The sequence below is a fragment of the Euleptes europaea genome, chromosome 2 (assembly GCF_029931775.1).
Source record: "Euleptes europaea isolate rEulEur1 chromosome 2, rEulEur1.hap1, whole genome shotgun sequence".
Lineage (NCBI taxonomy): Eukaryota > Metazoa > Chordata > Lepidosauria > Squamata > Sphaerodactylidae > Euleptes > Euleptes europaea.
This window is the reverse complement of record NC_079313.1, coordinates 12,134,613-12,151,956: the sequence shown is the minus strand read 5'-3', so window position 1 is coordinate 12,151,956 and position 17,344 is coordinate 12,134,613. Positions and strand designations below refer to the sequence as shown.

The 17,344-nt window shown below is 48.4% G+C and overlaps 1 protein-coding gene across 1 annotated transcript in view; it reads right to left on the bottom strand.

The window, feature by feature from the left end:
* Nucleotides 1-17,131, bottom strand: part of RFX2 (regulatory factor X2) — a 65,514-nt gene extending 48,383 nt beyond the window's left edge. Inside the window, exon 1 of the mRNA XM_056867589.1 lies at nucleotides 17,110-17,131. The gene's annotated coding sequence lies outside the window, so the exon portion shown is untranslated. The remainder of the gene's footprint in view (nucleotides 1-17,109) is intronic.
* Between the last annotated feature and the right edge of the window lie 213 nt (nucleotides 17,132-17,344).

The window sequence follows — 17,344 nt, the reverse complement described above, 5'->3', positions numbered from 1 at the left end:
TGTTATATCGGGGCGTGGTGGTTTATCTTGATGATATTCTTATTTACTCCAATTCCATGGACGAGCATGTTGCTCTTGTCAAAGAAGTGTTGCAGCGTCTTAGAGACAATCAACTCTATGCTAAGGTCTCTAAATGTGAATTTCACCGAGAACAATTAACATTCCTAGGCTACATCATTTCACACCATGGGCTCACCATGGATCCTACTAAGATACAATCCATAATCGATTGGGCTCCTCCTTCCACCCGCAAACAAGTGCAACAGTTTCTCGGGTTTGCCAATTTTTACCGAGGTTTCATTCCCAACTTTGTTCAAGTGGCACTGCCACTCACGGATCTCCTTAAAACCAAGGGTAAGGGGGTCTCTGCCACATTGCCCAACACTAAGATTCAGTGGACGGCTCAATGTCAAACTGCCTTTGACAACCTTAAACAGTTATTCACTTCAGAACCGGTGTTAAAGCACCCTGATCCTGACCACATGTTTGTAGTGCAGGTGGATGCATCAGACGTGGCCATGGGAGGTGCCCTTTTGCAGCAAGGTCCAGACGGTCTTCTCCACCCCTGCCCCTATTTTTCTAAGAAATTTGCGCACTCCCAACTGAACTGGCCAATTTGGGGAAAGGAAGCTGCCGCCATCCACCATGCCCTCACTACGTGGAGGCAGTTTCTGGAGGGTTCCAGGGTCCCCTTTGAGGTCTGGACAGATCACAAAAACTTGGAAGCCCTTACAGGGGCCCACAAATTGTCCGCGAAACAGCAGCGTTGGGCTGACTTCTTTGCTCAATTTTGTTTTGTGCTTAAGCATGTGCCTGGAAAGTTGAACGTACTAGCAGACGCTCTTTCCAGACTGCCCCAGTATCCGGTGAAAGTCGACCGCCCAACAGTCTCCTTATTCACCCCAGCACAAAGGGGTGCCTTACCTACCTTGGCGGTGCAAACCCTGTCTCAAACTCTGCTTCAGTCCCAATCCCGACCAGCGGACATTACCGCCCCTGGGGGGGGGGCGTCTATACAACCGATCAGCCCGGCCCCCTCACCAGTCCCAATTGCGCCTCCTGTGCCAAGAACCCCGAATCAACCAGTTGTACAATCCGCCCCACCGACGCTGCCATCTAGTCCTGCTCCACCCTCCTCCACAGCCGGAGTGGACCTGCCCGGTTCCTTCCTGGACTCTCTTCGTACCCAATGCCTGGCTGAACGCACAGCTCAGACACTTCCCCCTTCCCTCCTGGAACGGGGTGGTTGCTGGTACAAAGACTCTAAACTGTATGTGCCTAAAGGGCTGCGGAAGGAAGTCCTGCAATTAGCCTATGGAGCCAAAACTGCAGGACACTTCGGATTTCTGAAAACGCTCCACTTATTGCGTAGGCAGTTTTGGTGGGCAGGCATGCGTGCCGACGTGGACTCTTTCATCCGCAGTTGCCCGATTTGTGCCACGGTCAAACGTTCTCAAGGGAAACCCCCCAGACTCTTGCAACCCTTAGAAATCCCCTCCAGACCCTGGGAAGTTATTGTCATGGATTTTATGACTGACCTCCCTCTTAGTGAGGGTAAAACTGTTTTATGGGTTGTTACAGATCTTTTCTCCAAACAGGTGCACCTCATCCCGTGCGAAGGTATTCCCTCCGCCCCAAAGCTGGCCCGCCTCTTTGTGTCACATGTCTTCCGTCTACATTCCTTCCCGCGAAAGATAGTGAGCGACAGGGGGGGCACCTATGTGGCCAAATTTTGGAAAGCTTTCCTTAAATTGGTGGGGGTGGAGCAAGGTCTCTCTAGTGCATTCCATCCCCAGACTGATGGGCAAACTGAGCGTGTCAATGCTGTGTTAGAATGTTACCTTCGTTGTTATGTCAATTTCCATCAGGATGATTGGGTTGAGTTGTTGCCTTTTGCTGAATATACTTACAATAATGCTGTACATCAGTCTACTGGTTTCAGTCCTTTCTATGCTGTATATGGTCAGGAGTATATGGTTAGTCCTATTGGGCAAATCGATGTTTCTGGGGTGGAGGGGGGTGAGGATGTGGCATCTGGCGAAAACTCAGCAGAATATAGGATAGTTATCGAATGTACAGTCCATATATAGTCCGTGAAAGAATCTCCCAAAGCAAAGTGTAACTTGGACGCTCAGAACAACGATGGTTGCTTCCAATTCAAGATGACCTCCATATACAGTGGAAAACATCCACACACCACAAGTCCACTGCCCAGACGGTGATCTAGAAACAACTGCCATCTCATTCAGCCTTTAGGAAAGACTTAAAGATGGGTAGGATAAATTTCACGTTCCCATTAGTATACGATAAGAAATAATTCATCGTTGTGTACACAGCACACTGAGGAAGGCCCCACAAATCGGCAATTGTTTCTAAATCACCGCCTGCGCAGTGGACTTGGGGTGTGTGGATATTTATCATTGTATCTGGAGGTCGTCTTGAATTGGAAGCAACCATCGCTGCTTTGAATATCCAAGCTACACTTTGCTTTGGAAGATTCTTTCACGGACTATATATGGACTGTACATTCGATAACTATCCTATATTCTGCTGAGTTTTCGCTCTTTACCAAATGTGTATTGTATGCACGAACTGGGTTTATGTAGTGTAAGTAATAGAATTGTGCAGAGTGGCAAGCTGCAGTACTGTAGTCCAAACTCTGTTCACGACCAGAGTTCGATCCTGACGGGAGTCGGTTCCAGGTAGCCGGCTCGAGGTCAACTCAGCCTTCCATCCTAACGAGGTCGGTCAAATGAGGACCCAGCTTGCTGGGGGTAAAGGGAAGATGGCCGGGGAAGGCGCTGGCAAACCGCCCCGTAAAACAAAGTCTGCCTAGTAAACGTCGGGATGTGACATCACCCCATGGGTCAGAAATGACCCGGTGCTTGCACAGGGGACCTTTACCTTACCTAATATAATTGTGGTGAGTTTATCATATGCTTGGCACCCTGCACTTTTTTTTCTTATTTAGAGCTTTGAGTAGTACAGAGGTACTGTGGCCTTTTGTTTTGGGTTTTGATCTGCGGCAGTCCTGGGTTCGAGTCTCCGCTCAACCGGAGAGCGCTCCAGGCTGCCTCGGGGGAAAAACAGCTCGGCCCAACCCATGGCAGAGGCTTCTCGGAAGGCTAAGAACAAGAGAAGTAGTCTGGGGGGGGGGAGCAGGGACGTAATCAGACCCTCCTTTCCCCGCTGCAGCTTTGGCACCGGGGAGGTAGAAGACTCAACTCGCCCACTCGTGCCTCCCCGCCAAAAATGCTGAGTGTGAGCATGTGTTGCCTGGATAGCAGAGACAACACGGGCCCAGTCTTTAAATTAAACACAGTGACACAGTCTCTCCCTTCACCCCCACCCCCGTTTCCACTCCCTGCCAACGGAGAACACAGCTGTAAAGCCAGGCTGGCTTGAAAGGGCAGCCGTTGATCTGGTTCTTCCTCCGGAGGAGGGGGCGGGGAGTTCCGGCACTGTCCCGAGTAAAATAAAGGGGGAACGAGCCCCTTTTTCCATGCTGGATCGGCAGCGCTTCTCAGAGGGGCTTCACATGTGACGAGTCGCAAAAGCAGTCTGGCTTTTCCCACTACGCAAAAGGGGGCACGTAAAGCCGTGGCGCGTCTGCTCCGCCGGGTGGGAAAAGGTGCGCATGCAAATCTTTGCACGAAAAGAAAAAGGAGAAGAGTTGGTTCTAACGAGACGTGCTCCCAAGAAAACGTGCATAGGATTGCAGCCACAGCCAATTAACCCAATGAGATTTAATGAGGAGGAGGAGGAGGAGAAGAAGGAGAAGAGTTGGTTTTTATATGCCGACTTTCTCTACCACTTAAGGGAGACTCAAACTGGCTTACAATCACCTTCCCTTCCCCTCCCCACAAGAGACACCCTGTGAGGTAGGTGGGACTGAGAGAATGTGACTTGCTCAAGGTCACCCTGCTGGCTTTGTGTGTAGGAGTGGGGAAAACAAATCCAGATTAGCTTCCATCGCTCATGTGGAGGAGTGGGGAATCGAACCCGGTTCTCCAGATCAGCATCCTACCGTTCTAAACCACTACACCTCGCTGGCTCTACATGCACAATTTACGTGCATGCAAAACGACAATGCTCCAAGCCAGTTTTTAACCTGGGGCTCCCCTGATTCCATAAGTAAGCCATAAACCAAACAAACAAACAAAAAGATTCAGAGATGGGCCATATTCTGACACATTCCGCCCAGGCCATGCCCTGGGATTCTAGGCCACAATAAAGCGCACACTTCCCCTTTCCCCTCATACTTGAGCTTCTCGATTATGTACGCTCTCAGTGGACACGCGTGCACGGGGTGCGAAAGGTTTTCCAGACACGGAAGCAACACCCATGTTCGGTGCACGACCGTTGCTCCACGAGTTATTAAAATATCTGAGCAAGTGTAAAGTATTTGCCCGTAACAATACTGGGGGGGGGGGAGCACACGGAAGCTCCAGGGTCAAAGGGCAGCAAAGTGAGACGGTGAGCAGTAAACTTTTGGGTCATGGGTGGAGAACTCAGAGACAAAGATTGCCAGTGTGAACATAAGACGGTGACCTCCCGGGTGAAGTCTCTGCAGGAGGAAATTATATCCACTGTTTCAGAACCTTCAAAAAATTGAGGGGGGGTGGGGTGGGGGGGGTGAGAGAGACAGACAGTCAATGAAAGCAGTGGTTAGCCCAATCCCCCGTTCGTTGACCGGGACACAAGTTCTAACAGGACACAAAGATCTATTCAAATATGCTGTAACCGCTGCTAGAACACTTTAAGCGAGGAAACGGAAACAACCACTTCTTCCAGAAGAATGGAAGGAAAAACTGATGGAGTGTGCTATTATGGCAAAAATGACCCTTATGATCAATATAAGTAATGATTTGAAATACGAGCAGTTCAATGAAAAATGGAAATTATTTTATAAATATGTTGAAGTTCAAAACTAACAATAACAAAATAACAAAGTGGACACTAACAAATGTTAACGATATTTAGTTTAAATTTAATCTTAGAGAATAACCCTGATCTTTGAGATTAGAAAAGGGTTTAGAACTGCAGGGCAATATAGTCTGTTTGACTTATCTTTGCATTTAATCTCTTTTATAACAGTATGTTGGACACTTTTTTTCTTTTCCCCTGTCCCTTTTTCCCTTTTGTACCCTTCCTTTATATAACAATAAAAATTTATTATCATAAAAAGAATGTTAAAAAAAATTCTAACGAGACGTGCTCCCAAGAAAACGTGCATAGGATTGCAGCCACAGCCAATTAACCCAATGAGATTTAATGAGGAGGAGGAGGAGGAGAAGAAGGAGAAGAGTTGGTTTTTATATGCCGACTTTCTCTACCACTTAAGGGAGACTCAAACTGGCTTACAATCACCTTCCCTTCCCCTCCCCACAAGAGACACCCTGTGAGGTAGGTGGGACTGAGAGAATGTGACTTGCTCAAGGTCACCCAGCTGGCTTCGTGTGTAGGAGTGGGGAAACAAATCCAGTTCACCAGATTAGTCTCCGCGGCTCATGTGGAGGAGTGGGGAATCAAACCCAGTTCTCAAGATCAGACTCCACTGCTCCAGCTCTTAACCACTACACCACGTTGGTGTGGTGCTGATTAGTTAAATGGAGGCAGCGGCCTTAAAACCGATCAAATGGTTTCTTCATCCATAGGTTAACTGACCGGAGCTTGCTGTCTAACCCGCCAGTAATTTCATGAGCCCAGCTTGGAACCCGAACACGCAAAGGGTCCCGCAGAGGGGAAGCCAGGGATCCAACGCTGAGAATGAGAGAAAGAAGGCCAGGCGGCGGTCACAGGTTCTGCCAGCCCTGCTCAGGTCAGCTCAGGGTACGCCGCAGCCCATTCTCATGTTAATTCTTGGCCTTCCCGCTGCCCAGAAATGCAATTAAATGTTGCATAGCTACCACAGATACACCTTGGAAGGAATGTTCAGATGGCCCTTGCGACGCAAGCAAGATTTCCAGGCTCGCAATCTGGAGGGACCCAAAGACGTGCTTTGCTCCAGAGAGGTTATCGAGGAGCGGGGCAGCAGACCTGTGCTTAAAGATTCCTGTGTGAAGATGCCCCCCCCCCTGCATACTAAAAGCATCCTTAACTTGGTGCACAAGGGCTTCATCCAGCTGCAATTTCCACGTAACACACGGATCTTTCCCGGTGTATGGATTGCTTCTCGTTTATCTTTTAAGTTTTTACACCGCTACCTTCCCGCACCAAATTTCCAAGGTGCCTTCGAAACGGACTGATCCGAAAACAGCCCTTTCAGCCGGCATGCTGGCAGATCCGTGCTGCCTGCTTTCAATGTTTCTTCTCACCTAAAAGAATAAAATCCGGTGTACATTGTGTCGCAGGTGGAGAATGAAAGCCTGGCGTTGCTAGTTTGCTGTTTGTAGTTGCTCTTCTTGAACAGCTGATACAGGTATTCTGGTGAGACAGTAACACCTTTGCTTTTTGATGGTGCAATGTACACAAAACTATTAAAAATACTGTTTAAAATTACATTCAGGCTATGTTTGTAAAAAGTACATAAAACAAATGAATTTGGGTCCCATCCCCAAGATATCTCATAATGTATATGCAAAAATATTCCAGTATACGGAAAAATCCGGAATACAGACCACTTCTGGTCCCAACCAGTCCAGATAAGGGATACTCAACCTATAAATACAAGAATGGTAAAAAGGTAGTCCGCTGTGCAAGCACAGGGTCATTCCTGACCCATGGGGTGACGTCACATCCCGACGTTTCCTAGGCAGACTTTGTTTACGGGGTGGTTTGCCAGTGCCTTCCCCGGTCATCTGCTCTTTACCCCCAGCAAGCCGGGTGCTTATTTTACCGACCTCGGAAGGATGGAAGGGTGAGTCAACCCTGAGCCGGCTACCTGAAACCGACTTCCGTAGGGATCGAGCTCAGGTCGTGAGCAGAGCTTTGGACTGCAGTACTGCAGCTTATCGCTCTTAAATACAAACGCATCCTAATAAAGCCTAACTTAAAAACTACAATTAAAAACTCACAGGAAAAGGGCCTCAGCTAGAGTTGCCACCCTCCAGGAGGGGCCTAGAGTTCTATTGGGATTACAACTGATCTCCAGACTACACAGATCCATTTCCCTGGAGGAAATGGCAGCCCTGGAGGACAGATTCTATGGCATCACTTCCCTTCAGTGCCCCTCTCCTCGAACTCTGTGCTCCTCTAAACCTCCAGGAATTTCCCAAGCCAAAGTTGGCAACAGTATCCGTTGCCTAACCCTAACCCTTAACCAGATCACTTGACATGTAGTTGAGGGCAGGAGGCGACCCAACATGGATTGAGGCTGCTGCATTACGTAAGGGGAATATAACTCTTTGACCACGAGAAGCCTGCTGAGTGACCTTGGGTTTCTCTCCGAACTCTCTCAGCCCCATTGACCTCACAAGCCGGGTTGCCAACCTCCAGGTGGTGGCTGGAGATCTCCCGCTATTAGAACTGGTCTCCAGGCGTCAGAGATCAGGTTCCCCCGGAGAAAATGGCCGCTGTGGCGATTGGACTTTATGGCATTGAACTCCATCCCCTTTTAAACCCTGCCCTCCTCAGGCTCCGCCCCCAAAATCTCCAGGTATTTCCCAACCTCAAGCTGGCAACCCTACTCACAAGGTGCCTGTTGTGGAGGAGAGGAAGTGAAGGTGACTGAAAGCTGCTTTGAGACTCCTTAAGGTAGAAAAAAGGGGGGGTTAAAAAACAATTCTTCTTCTATGCTGCTTCCCTGATCAAAACTGACCCCCCCCCCAACTTTTAGTTTTCATTGGGTAAAATGAAGCAGCAGTTCACTAGGTTAAAAGCCTGGGGGGGGGGCAGTTTTGATATGGGAAACGGCATGGCGACAAACTCCATTCCCTAGTGACTCAACCCTGAACCATATGGGGGGGGGGGGGGGGCGGAACCTCAGACAGAAGCCAACAGATGTATTTTCATCCATCTATGCCTCCCAAACTCAGCATCGGTTTTAATCATAAAATGTGTTTTTCCTTATAACGGCACCAAAAAAAGCCTCTTTTTTTCATAAAAGCATCAGCACATGTTTATTCCTACCCTTCCTCGAAACTCAGGGTGGTGGACATGCTTCTCCCTTCCCTATTTTATCCTCACAACAACCTTGCAAGGTAATAAGCGAGGGCAGAGAAGAGGCGACTGGCCCAAGGTCACCAGGCAAGCAGATCTCAGCTTGATCTGATCAAGCCTCCGGTACACCAGCATCCATTTTTGAGAAGCATCAGACTTTCCCTGTTGCTGCTTCCCCGAGCAGCTTGCGTTCAGAGGTAGACTGCCTTTGAACATGGAAGACCCACTTAGCCACTGAAGCCTTCTTCCTCCATGAACTGGCTCGATCCCTCTTTTATGGCAGCAGTCCTGGATTGCAGGAAGGAGGACTTCCCTCGGCCTACTCCCAGTCCCTTTCAGCGGGTGATCCTGAGTTCCAGTATGAAGGGAGAGCGAGAAAAAGTTTGCTCATCACTTTCTCTGCGCCCCTCCCCATGGTTCATTTTACAAACCTCTAACACGTCCCCTCCTGAGTCATCTCCCCCCCCATCCAAAAAAAGCCTCCAATACTTCTGCCTCACAGGAAACCACAGAACACCTCCCTGCCAACAGCTTCACTTGCAGAAAAACCGTCACTGGAAGCAAAAAAAAAAAAAAAATAACAACCAGGACCCGTGAAAACATTTCCACCCTTTCTAAGAAGCTTCAGAGTTTTCGCTGGCTCTTGTTCGACTGGAATGATTCAACTGCATTGGGAGAATCAGGAAGCCGAAAGGGCCGGCTGGTTCTCTCTTTCTGGACCTCCACGTTTTGCACAGCTGATTTTTAAAATTTATTGTAAAGCAGCTTGCGTCCATTTCTCTTTTTTTTAGAAAAGTACAGCACATGAACACATGAAGCCGCCTTATACTGAATCAGACCCTCAGTCCATCAAAGTCAGTATTGTCTACTCAGGCCGGCAGCGACTCTCCAGGGTCTCAGGCGGAGGTCTTTCACGTCACCTACTTGCTTGGTCCCTTTAACTGGAGATGTCGGGGATTGAACCTGGCACCTTCTGCCTGCCAAGCAGAGGGTCTACCACTGAGCCACAGCCCCTCCCAATGCAGGTTGGTGGTAGCCCCTCCCCGAGACACATGAATCAATCTTTCATGCTTATGATCGAGACAGTATCAAAGCAGCCACAAAAGAAAGAGAGATCCCGACGGCTAGCCGTCTTAGTCTGTCCGTAACAATAGAAAAGAGCAAGAGTCCAGTAGCACCTGAAAGACTAACAAAATTTCTGGTAGGGTATGAGCTTTCGTGAGTCACAGTGGATATCTGAAGAAGTGAGCTGTGACTCACAAAAGCTCTTACCCTGCCAGAAATTTTGTTAGTCTTTAAGGTGCCGCTGGACTTTTGCTCTTTTCTACTACAAAAGAGAGAAAGACAGAGAGAACGCGCCCCTTGCCTGATCACCTACGACGAGCGACAAGGAACTCCAGGCGATCAGGGAGGGAAACAAATCCCAAAGATCAGCCCTTTCATGTTGGCCTGGCACACTAGTCAACTCCCATGGGTTGGCACGTTGCCCCAATTGATCAGTTAACGGGAAAAAAGCACGAGCTCTACAGGGAAGTAAATTCAAGGCATACGGGGACAGCAGAAACGAGAGAGCAAAGGTCATAGGCACAGATAGGAAAGCCAGAGAGCTTTCCTCTAGAGATCTCCCTCCGGGAAGTGGAAAGGGTCCTCAGGAGCAGTGGGTGGGGCACATAATTTTCCACGAATGCTATATTTTTCAGTGGAAAAGTTCCACCCCAAGTATGCAACTTTAGTCTCTTTATCTGGAGTTGTCAGGGCTGCCGTGCTGTCAATCAGTCACATTAGAACGGCGAAAACGTGGGGCGTGAAGCAGTAAATTCAAATGTATTAATACGGTCGACTGACCAATCACTTGCCAACACATCAAAATTTCCAGACTCAATAGTTTTGCACTGAAGAATCACAGACTACCCGTACAAATAAAGGTGTAAGATCAATAAAAAACAACCCCTGGTTAAAATTATCACCTTAAAATTGATAAAATTGCAAAATATTCTAGCAATCATTCTCTAATAAAGTTCTCTCCAGGAAGCAGTACTTGCAAATGGTCCGGGCTTGTACCAGCCTTCTTTTGCTAGCATTACTTAAATTTGGTAAACATTTAAAGTATCTATTTAAAATCTGGCTTTGATTTTTTAAAAACCTTTTCCCGAGTAATGATATGTTCCTTGTCTTATGTTTATTATGTTATCTCTAAAGGAGAACTTGGCATGAGTCCTATGTTACTTGTTGTAATCTCGGTTCTTTTAGTAGTTTGTTTTATGTTTTGTTTTTGTTGACATCATGTACTAAGAAAAATGGACAATAAAATCTGAGGTTGAAATTTCTCCCATTTCAAACTTTCTTGGAATGCCAACGTCGCGGCTCAGAAGTTATCCAGGCCAATGAAAGCTTGGGGTAGCGCTGTGGCTCAGTGGTACAGAATCTGTTTGGCATGCAGAAGGTCCCAGGTTCAATCCCTGGCATCTCCAGTTAAAGGGACTAGGCAGGGCCATCTTAACGCACTTGCCCGGGGCCCCCACGATCATAGGGGCCCTATGCTAATCTGTGTATGTTAAGTGACTTGCCATAAATAAATACTACTACACAGTAGTCTAGACTATACTAAACTATAAAATAATATTTGCTGTAATGTTATTGTGTTACAAATGGACATTGTGATTTGTCTGATTTAGTATCCCTGGGTTAGTATTGCAGTCACCTTTGCCACCATGCCACCTCACTTGCATGTAGGCCTATGTGTATGGATCTCGTGCTGTATAACGTAATTTAGCGTATATGTTACGTCACTTAAACTCAGTTGACATTGCTAACATTAGACCTACTGTAGTACTATTAATAGCAATGACATGATTATTGGATATATTTATACATTGTATATCAACCCAGGCATAGGGCTATGCATAGATTATTAGTGATTGAACCGGAGATTCAATCACAACATTGAACACTTGTACGGTAATCATGTAGTGGTCATTTAAGGTTATGAATTTATGATGCAGTACTAATAACCAGGTATTGCTAGTTTGTGAATATATGAATGGATAAGCTCTTTAATTGTGCAAGTTGAGAAAATTGTTAAATGTAGTCTGGTAGACCTATACGTAGATGAGGCTAGATCAGTGCCAGACACCCTAGCTATGCCAGTAAGCTAGATCTAGGTCTTGTCCAGCAGTTTTGTGAATCAGCACACAGTAGAGAGTTTGTATTAAGAATAAAGACTGTTAGTACAATTAAAGGAATGACACATTCATTATGGAAGCAGAATGTTTAAATATTTAGGTCTTGTTGCAAGCACACTTATATAATATAACCCTACATCGGATTGGGGCGAGGCTAAATACTAAATATTTAAGATATATATGTCCAGGTGAATAACCCTTTCAGCAGAAATGAAACGTAATGTTTTGAGTGGAGCACAGAAGAGGAAGAGAGACCAGACTTTGTTGAAACTCCAGGTAATAGCAGAAGCTCCCCTGCTATTACTACTGATCTCTAGCTGATAGAGATCAGTTCATCTGGAGAAAATGGCCCTTTGGCAATTGGACTCTATGGCATTGAAGTCCCATCCCTCCCCAAACCTCGCCCTCCTCAGGCTCCACCCCAAAAACCTCCTGCCAGTGGCAAAGAGGAACCTGGCAACCCAAGGTAGGAGAGTGACTGGCCTAGGGTCACCCAGTGAGCCTTGCAGCAGGGATCAGAACACGGTTATCCTGGACCTGAGTTCAGCGAGCTAACCACTACGCTACGCTGTCTCTCACACAGAGATGTACAAATGCTCTTCTCTACAAGGGCAGTGTTCAGAAAACATTGCAGAAGTTCAAAAGCAAAGGTGGCAAACAAGTCTACTTAAATTAGGCCTGACTTAAACTGGTTTAAATTAGGCCTGATTTAAACTATCTTAAATTAGCCCTAACTGAAACTAGTTTAAATTTCATTTTGTGCTTTTATGATGTTTTACGGTATTTATAATTGTTGTATGTATTACTGTGAGCCCCGTGGCGCAGAGTGGTAAGCTGCAGTACTGCAGTCCAAGCTCTGCTCATGCCCTGAGTTTGATCCCAACGGGAGTCAGTTTCAGGTAGCCGGCTCAAGGTTGACTCACCCTTCCATCCTTCCGAGGTCGGTAAAATGAGTACCCAGCTTGCTGGGGGTAAAGAGAAGATCTGGGGAAGGCACTGGCAAACCACCCTGTAAACAAAGTCTGCCTAGTAAACGTCGGGATGTGTCATCACCCCATGGGTCAGAAATGACCTGGTGCTTGCACAGGGGACCTTTACCTGAGCTACACCCCCTTGGCTGAAGTGACAGAACGCTCGTTCTGACACCAAGAAAATTCCTCACATATGGAGAAGAAGATGAAAGAGAAGGGTTCTAGCCTCACCTTCTCCCTAAAACATTTGTTTTCTACATTTCTGTTTTTTTAACAGAGGAATGTTCTCCAAGAAAAGGTGAGACCATGTGTGTGTGATTTGTTTTTACCATAAAGTACCCAATTTTAGGAGCCTCACATGAAGTGAGTCAGCCTAGATGGAGAGTGACTGCCATTGTGAAAACCAAGCCTAAGTCGGCTACTTGAGAGACAGCGTGTTGTAGTGGTTAGGAGCGTGGTACAGTGGTTAGAAGCGGTGGACTCTAATCCGGCGAACCAGGTTCGAGTCCCCACTCCTACTCATGAGCAGCGGACTCCGGTCTGGTGAACCAGGTTCAATTCCCCACTCCTATGCATGAAGCCTGCTGCACGACCTTGGGCTAGTCACAGTTCTCTCTGAACTCTCTCAGCCCCACCTACCTCACAACGTTGTTGTGGGGAGAGGAAGGGAAGGCGATTGTAAGCTGGTTTGAGTCTTCTTAAAAGGTAGGGAAAAAATGGGAGTATAAAAATCAACTCCCCTTCTTCTACTCTGAACTGGGTTATAGTTTTAAAGATTTTATTTGTATGCTTTTAATGCTGACGTTATATACGTGATCTATTGTATGTTTTCTGCTGGAAGCTGTCCTGAGCCTGGCAGTGCCGGAAAGGGAGGGGTATACATTTAATAAATAAATATAAATAAACTGCCGAGTCTCTGCCACTGGGGATCTGACTCTTCCGATGCGTTTTTTCCACCTGTTAATCTACGGAGGGTTGGATTCTCTGGATCTGTTCTACTAGCAGAGGTCCATCCTCCAATGCGAGGAACTTTCCTCTAACTTAAGAGTCTCTCGTATTGGGGCAAGGTTCCTTTCGCCAGAAGAAAACCACTGCTTCTGGCAGAAGGGATCTGCAGGATCCAACTTACCACGTGCCCTGGGGCAGGTTCATGGGTTTCAGTGGGGCTTACATGCAAGGAGACCCGTTGTCATTTCTTTGGGAGATGGGGCACAACAGGAGCAAAGAGACTGTGTGGGGTAGCGGGAAGGCCCCCAATCTGCATCTCGACTCTGCTGCGAGTTGAAACCGTACTGCCTTACTTACGCCACTGGCCCCGAGTTGATCAGGGAGAATATGGGGAGAATAATATCATTGCCCTTACCTGGATGGCCCAGGCTAGCCCGGTCTCATGAGACCTGAGAAGCTAATCAGGGTCGGCCCTGGTTAGTACTTGGACAGGAAACCACCAGGGAAGTCCAGAGTTGCTACACAGAGGCAGGCCCTGGCAAACCACCTCTGGCCTTGAAATCTCTATGGATCGCAGTAATACGACTTGACGGCACTTTCCCCTCCAATATTGTGTCAACTGTCACCGTTCCATGGCTCCCACCCTTGAGGTCCCCCACTGCAAGATCTTAGATCCAAGCGACGCAGAACCTCGGACAGTTTTGCGAAGGGTCACTGTCCCGTTTCAGAAAAAAAGGGACAAAGATCTGCTCTGAGCTCAGCATTGGTCTCAAGTTCTTTAAGGCTTATCGCAGTCCAGCCGCCTCGCTTAAAAGCTCATGGGAAGAATTCAGGGCAGCAAAAAAAGCTCCCTTGGATGGACGGACGGCCCGAACTGAGGGACGAAAAAGGAGGGCAAACGAGCGAGCGCCCCGGGACCAAAGCGAAGGAAGCCGCGGTTTCACGTATCTGAAACCTAATCCTGAGCCAGGCCCAAGCAAACCAGGTTCTGCTCCCCAGCAGCTAACTTCAAGCCTTGGCATGCCGACCAGACGGAATCCTGCTCCAGGAATGCTCGCCAGATTTCGACAGCGCTGGCATGCAGTCCTCAACAGGGGGGTTGGAAGGTTTTAAATAGATCTCCGCAACCCTCAGCAAGAACACTGTGGAAAGTTTACGAGGGACAAGGAACCTCCCGGATCTGCAACCCCGCCTACCCTATTACATTATTCAGAATGTCAGCCAATGGCACAACAAGACATTTAATCCCCCCCCCCAACTCCGGAGGGGAGGAAGTGAGATTCGAGCACCTTTTTCTTCCCTCCAGTCCTGCGAATTGGGAATTGCAAACTTAAATGCAGAGATATTGTTCTGAATACCCCCCCCCCAAAAAATACATAGGTCCAATGCTCCATTGCAGAGGGCAAAGTTTAGATACTCAGAAACTGATCTGTACAAAGGAACTCACCTTCGCTTAATTTTTTATTATTCAGTTTGCTGCTACAGTCGGGGTTTTTTTTTTTTAAATGGGCTTTAAAAAAAATACCACTGAAATGCCATTGCAAGAGAAGTTTTAAGCACAGAAAAAGCAACGAGAACTTCCAGTCCCCGCGTCCAGGGGACAGAAACCGGATTCCCCAAATTGTTTCATATTTACGATGACAGTGCTGACAGAAAATAAAATCCTAAATATTTGAACTTCTTGCCCAGGAATCTGAAACATCTACTCAGGCTTGTGGGCCTTAAACCTAGCCCTGGTGTCAAGGATTGGAAAGAGAGATGTCCTCTCCTTGACACCCCAGATTGAGAAGAACAATGATCAGTTTCTCAATAAGATTGCCACAGAAATCGATCACCACAAAAATGACCTGATTCTTGAGCTATTGGCCTGAAGGAGAAAAATAAATTAGAAAAAAACCAGAATTTCTTTTTTATTCCACTCAGCTTTACCCTTCTTGATTTCAAATGATAGCGCAAATTCAGGAATCTGATTTGCAAAAACAAAACAAAAACACTGAAAATGAGCTAGACAGCAGAGGAAAATGTGATTTTTGTCCATCTGCCTTGCATTAAAAAAACACTGATAAAACAAGCATATTATTTAACACAATTCATTGAACACACAGGTTCAGTTTGTCCCAAATACCAGCCCCTCCCCCCACACACATTTCAGTATACAATCCATCCCACAGCATCTTGCCAGATAGCTCATGGCAAGCAAGCCAAACCACGCCAAGGATTCGCTCAAAAACAAACGGCAGATTTTGCCAATCAGGTTTACCAAACATGAAAAAGATTGCAGGCAACTTCAACAGACCCCCCCCCCCCATCAGAGTAAATGGCGAGGTAGATATGGGAGTAAGGGAGGGAAAGTCTGATGAGCTAAGATCCCTGGAAGGAAAAGACAGGAGCAACGATTGTGCAGCCAGGGTGCCAGGCGCTGTACAAGAAACCCCAAGTCACCACAGAGGCCAGGGGAAAAAATGTGGGCAAGTCCTTAGCAACAAAGGGGGGGGGGAATTGTAGAGCTTGTTGCTTAGCGCCCTGAATGAAGGCAAAGGGGAAGTTTTGTGCTCACATGTTGAATCCGGCTGCTCCCAGCTGCGCTTTTGGCAGCCCGTACCTGCTGGGAGGATTTCTGCATCTCCCCACGCTTTGCCCTCGTGCCAAGAAGGTTGGCATCTGAAGGCAGACCCAGGTGGGTTTAGAGAGGGCCCTGCTGGCTGTGGATTTCGGGTTCTGTCTGCCACACATACCTGTTCCCTTTGCCTTAATCTGGCTCTGCCCTGGCCAAGCCAGTATCCTTTCCCCCAGCTCACCACACCGAGCTCTTCCCTTCCTCCTACCGGTCTGGAGTCACTCCGGTTCTCCCACTCTTCTTCACTCTCCAAATGCACACTTTTGATCCTTCAATGGGCACAACCTATTACATGCGTTCTTCTCCTTCCCCCTCCAGGCCAAAGCACTCCGGGTCTGCCTTTTCCCTCCCACGGTCAAATATGACATTCTCTCCATCCTGAAACTGGAGTCACTTTGGGGCCTGTTCTTGGGGGGGGGGACTCCCCCCCCCGAGATCCAGAGTCGCTTTAGATCAGCCTTCTGCACACTTTGGTCATTTATGCATGGGAAATTTTGCCTTGGGTTTGCCCCTCTCCAGATGCATATTTTTCCCATCCGAATTCTCAAAACTCTGCACGGGGGCTTATTTTTGAGTTCTGAGGATCCGGATGGGAGAAATGTGCATGTAGAGAGGGGCAAATCCAAGGCAAAGCCTCCCGTGCATAAATGGCCTTTACCCCATTGGAAACTCTTTCTTCCACCCCCATGGAAAGACCCCCATGTTCCACCCCTGTTCTCCCATTATCAGGGGCCACCCGAGATTACCCACTCCACAGCTCCTCCGTCCTGTCTACACACTTATCCCGAAGTTTCAACAGCTCGCCTCTTTCGCCGCCCGCCCCTTCCAAAGCCCGGCTTCCCCTTCACCCGTCCCTCCTATCCGGAGTCGCTCCAGTTCACCTCCACCTGTAATCCATAACCACTCCTGGCTGCCCCCTCCAGAAGTCATCCTTTGCTGACCCAAGCCCCCTCTGCTCCCGATTCCAGGCTCTACGCCCCCACTGCCCGACCCAAGGGGCCTGGCCTCCCTCCCTTCGATCCGGAGTCGATGCAGTTCCTTAGGAATACAATCCGGAGCGGCTCCGGATCGTCCCTTCCGAAGTTGCTCTTCTCTCCCCCGCCCCTCCGCCCGTTTCAAACTCTCCCCCCCCCTCTTCTCGCTTCCTCCGGTAGCGACTCTGGATTCTCCGCCGAGCCCCAATCCGGAGTGGATCCGGATTCACCCGCGGCGCCGACCCCGGAGTCACTCCGCTTCCTCCCCTCCCCCCTCCCCTCGGCCCACCATCCGCCCGTCCCCCGGCCGGCCTCACCTGCCCTCCTCCCCGCCGGGCTGGCCGGGCTACGCTGGGCTCGGTCGGCCGGGGCTGCGTGCGGCTCCGGTTGGCAAGTAACAGTCTCCAGGGCTACGGTCACTATGGCGCCTCCTCGCGCGGGGTTTCGAGGCAACTGTTGCTAGCCTCGCCGCTGACGTCACCGGCGGGGCCCCTCCCCCCGGCCGCGGCCGCCACGCCCCCGCGCAGGGGGTGGGGGCGGGGGCGGGGGGGA